A 4,318-nucleotide genomic window follows, 5' to 3' on the forward strand; every position below is an offset into this window, starting at 1 on the left:
CTCCAGCTTGGGTGAAAGAGTGAGACTCTGTCTCAAGAAAAAACAAAACAAAACAGAATTCAACTCTTGGAGAAGAGTCCACAGCTTGGCCACAAACATATTCTAGGTTAGCCTTGAAACTGACGCATTTCGGGAAACTATGTGTACAATTCTCTCAGCTATGTACAGATGCTGTAAAAAGGACGTCCGAATGCCACACCCTCCAGCACTCCAATTAAAGGACAGTTCTTAGATATCCCCCTATCCAAGTCACCTCTTTACAAGTGAAATAAATAAGCTTCCCACATCAACAGTTTGCTGCACAAGCCACCAGAAGGATCAAGTTTCCTGGGGCTCTGTTCACAACACATCTAAGCATCAACTGAGTTGCCACACCGCCCAGCATTCAGAATTAACAGTTACTGGGCTGGGCATGGTGGCGTATGCCTGTAATCCCAGCTTTTTGGGAGGCTGAGACAGGAGGCTCACTTGAGGCCAGGAGTTCAAGACCGGCCTGGGCAACATAGCCAGACCCCACTTCTACAAATAACAATAAATAAATAAATAGAGAGAAAAGCAAAGAAAGAAACAAACTGATGAATGTGGCTCCAGTGAACCCAACCAACTGGAGCCACCAATCCGCAAAGAACCATGGTTTGCCCCATGGAATTTCACCATCTCCTCTCCCTCTCTCATGCATACACACACACACACACACACACACACAGACGCAGACAGGTGTGTGCAAACTAATCCCAACAGGAATACAACTGACGTAAACGTCTCGCTTGGGGAGGAAAGACTTTTAAGATGCAGAGCTCTAAAACAGTACAATTACAAATTTAGGCACGGTAAAAATTTCCCAAATGGTTGTTCATTCACCCAGAGAGGATTTTAGGCAGTAAGAGAATATTCAGTCAAGAGAACACTGTTCCTGAGCCGGGCGTGGTGGTGCACACCTGTAGTCCCAGCTACTCGGGAGGCTGAGGCACGAGAATTGCTTGAACTCAGGAAGCAGAGGTTGCAGTGAGCCAAGATCGCACCACTGCACTCCAGCCTGGGTGACAGAGTGAGACTCTGTCTGAAAGAAAAAAAACCACTGTTTCGAGCTAGTCACATAGCCCTGACCTTTTAAAACGCCTCCCCATCTCTTCACATGGTTCCTAAGACCATTTCAGACAAGTGCTACCACGCGACCTCAGCCTCATGCAACCTACACCCTACACGCCCCCAGAGCTGGTGTGCCTGGGTGGGCTCAGAGAACTCCTAGCAATCCTCCGAGACCCGACTCAGACATCACCTCTTCCCTGGAGCCCTGCTGCGGAAACAAACAGCAGGCTCAGCACTAATAAAAGCCTCACCCCATCATCTTGAGAATGAATGCAACACACCGTGCCATTCTTGTCGAATTGTACGCTTGCTTCCCTCCCTGTGAGTTCTCAAGTGCCCGAACCAGAACCTACATATATCCTAAGGCTGAATATGTGCTTTTTTGTGTGTCATGCTACAGGGATCCAAACAGTGCCAAGAAGAGGAAGAAGGACCCACTGTTGAAAGGGAACATGTTCTCAGCTATTCCAGAGGCAGGTGGAGTGGGGATTGTTTCTCTGACTTTACTAATGAAGAAACTAAGGTTTGGTACAGATCAGCGGCCTGTGCAAGCAGGTAAGTGACCTCTGACTCTTCTCCCACCTGCCTGGCAGGTCCAAATTTCTGCCCAATGCCAGGTGACAAAACTGCACAGCAAAACAAGTTGTTTTTTTTGAGGGGGGAGGGAGTTGAAACAGAGTCTCATTCTGTCACCCAGGCTAGAGTGCAGTGGCGTGATCTCGGCTCACTGCAACCTCCGCCTCCCGAGTTCAAGTGATTCTCCTGCCTCAGCCTCCTGAGTAGTTAGGATTACAGGTGTACACCATCACACCCGGCTAATTTTTGTATTTTTAGTAGAGACAGGGTTTCACCATGTTGGCCAGGCTGGTCTCGAACTCCTGACCTCAAGTGATCTGCCCGCCTTGGCCTCCCAAAGTGCTGGGATTACAGGCGTGAGCCACTGTTCCCAGCCTAGAATTGGCATTTTAAAGTCTTTTAAGACTGTAGCCACCTGGGAGACTGTGTGCTAATGAGCACAAAATCTTTGGCCAGGTGGTGGGTACCTGTTGAGGTAGAATTCAAGCCAGGAGAATTGCTTGAACCCAGGAGGCAGAGGCTGCAGTGAGCCCACTGCGCTCCAGCCTGGGCGACAGAGTGAGACTCCATCTCAAAAAAAATAAAAAGAAAATTGTCATTTCTCCATTTCACCTTTTTCTAACTTTAATTTTTAAGTGAGTCTGACATATAATAAAAAGTTAAATCCCAACACGCTCAGCTGAGGCCACACACAGTGCTAGTGCCAGAGCTTGACCTCTGTTTCTCTGGCTCCTCCCTAAAGCACAAGGACGCTGAGGCTCTTGTAGGGGTGGCCAGTCTCTCTGGAACCATGAAAGGTCCTATAACTTCATGAGCTTCCATCAGAAAAAAAAAAAAAGAAAGAAAGAAAGTAGTAAGAAAGCCAGGCACGGTGGCTCACACCTGTAATCTCAGCACTTTAAGAGGTCAAAGCAGGAGGACCACTTGAACCCAGGAATTCGAGACCAGCCTGTGCAACATGGCAAAACCAAATCTCTACAAAAACATTTTAAAAATTAACTGGGTGTGGTGGTGCGTGCCTGTACTCCCAGCTACTTGGGAGGCTGAGGAGGAAGGATTCCTTGAATCCTGGAGGTTGAGGCTGCAGTGAGCTATGATTCCGCCACTGCACTCCAGCCTGCACGACAGAGTGAGACCTGTCTCAGGAAAAAAAAAAAAAGTTCCTTAAGAGTTAAATTATTTTTAACTTGAAGTGTTCATGGACTTCATGAGTAAACGTTCTGGATTTGCCAAGCAGTTTTGATTTCAATTGGCCTGTCTCCCAACTATGCACAGACTTACCTAACACAGATCCTAATTTTCAAGAGGTTAAGGGTGGATCAGCTCAGAGTCAACCAACAGCAGGTCCTAAAATTCAGGTTTGTCAGGCAGCAAACACCCTCTGTGGCATTTGCAAACTCCTACTACCCAGGACGATCCACACCTGATTTTCATTGGCTGTAGTCAATGCTGCGGTTTTCAGGAATATCCCTGGGTTGTTGCGTTTCAAATCTACCTATTATTTTTTTCAAGTGCTAGACCAGAAGAATTTTGGAAAATTAAGACCACTCCTAAGTTTCCACACCACCACACAACTGGCAGCTAGCATCCCATTGTCTGAAATGCAGATGTTGTACAAATACTTTTTATAATAAGCTATCTGCTCAGCGAAACAGTTTCCAACATTAGATGGTATGAAGGGCACAAGTAGCTCAAAAACCACTCTCTTAAAAGGAAAATAAGAACTCCTAAGACAGTCCTCCTCCCAAAAAAAGGAAGTGGACCTTTCTGGGTTCCCTGGTTTACTAACTGGGCCTTTGGAACTGTTCTCCTGACCAAGCCAACCCCATAACCACTCAGAAGGGATTTCTGTAGGTAGAACTTGCAAATGGTTAATGAATCAATGCCTTCTCCATAAAACAAGGCCTGAGGAATTACAGCAGTGAACAACGGTGGGGGATACTGGATTCCAGAGGGTTCCATAAACGTTCTGCTTACAAGGAGGATTAAAGTTCTCGATGCCACTCTCTAGGACCCTGTCTTGATCCTCAGACCTTAACCCTGTGGGGAGAGCAAGGTGGCTGTCTTACTACCCAACCCACTGATCAGGAAACAGAGGCTCCAGGAGGTATCTTGCTATTGCGCCAAGAATCAAAGCCAAGCCAGGGCCACCCAGTCCAGTCCTGTCTCCCTTTGTGCTGGCATCACTCTCCAGCTTGGCCAAGCTCAGAGGGAAGGCAAGGCTGCAGCTTTAAGGGTTTAAGAGAGGAGACAGCCACTTTCATTGAAACAGCCCCAAACTCCTTATTACTGGTCACCAGTTTACACAAGGGTAACTCGCTTTGAAAAACAATACGCAGAAAGTCGAGGTCAAGCTCACTGAAACCTCCACTCTCCTCCCCCTGGCGCCCAAGAGACCTTGAACTCTTACCCAATTGGTCTCCCGAGCTAAGGGTGTCCCGGCTCCCCCAGGAGAGCAGAGTACCTGTGTTGTGGGGGCCGCCAAGACACCTGCCTGCGAGGGGCACTGCCCTCAGGGATGCAGGCCGGACCAGGGGGCTCTCGTGATCCCTCCACTCAGCCCACCTGATGCTGCAGGGTCAGATTTGGGTCCCATTAGCATGCATCGAGCGCCTCTCACGTTAAGTACCCCAGAATTCGCTGCCTCCCGAGG

At 48.1% G+C, this 4,318-nt stretch overlaps 1 protein-coding gene across 1 annotated transcript in view; it reads right to left on the reverse strand.

Moving 5' to 3' along the window:
• The window catches only part of POR (P450 (cytochrome) oxidoreductase), an 86,378-nt gene that overhangs the window by 74,448 nt on the left and 7,612 nt on the right, over window positions 1-4,318 (reverse strand). The gene's annotated exons all lie outside the window — the stretch shown is intronic.

This window comes from Mandrillus leucophaeus, unplaced genomic scaffold, assembly GCF_000951045.1.
Source record: "Mandrillus leucophaeus isolate KB7577 unplaced genomic scaffold, Mleu.le_1.0 Scaffold164, whole genome shotgun sequence".
Taxonomy (NCBI): Eukaryota; Metazoa; Chordata; class Mammalia; order Primates; family Cercopithecidae; genus Mandrillus; species Mandrillus leucophaeus.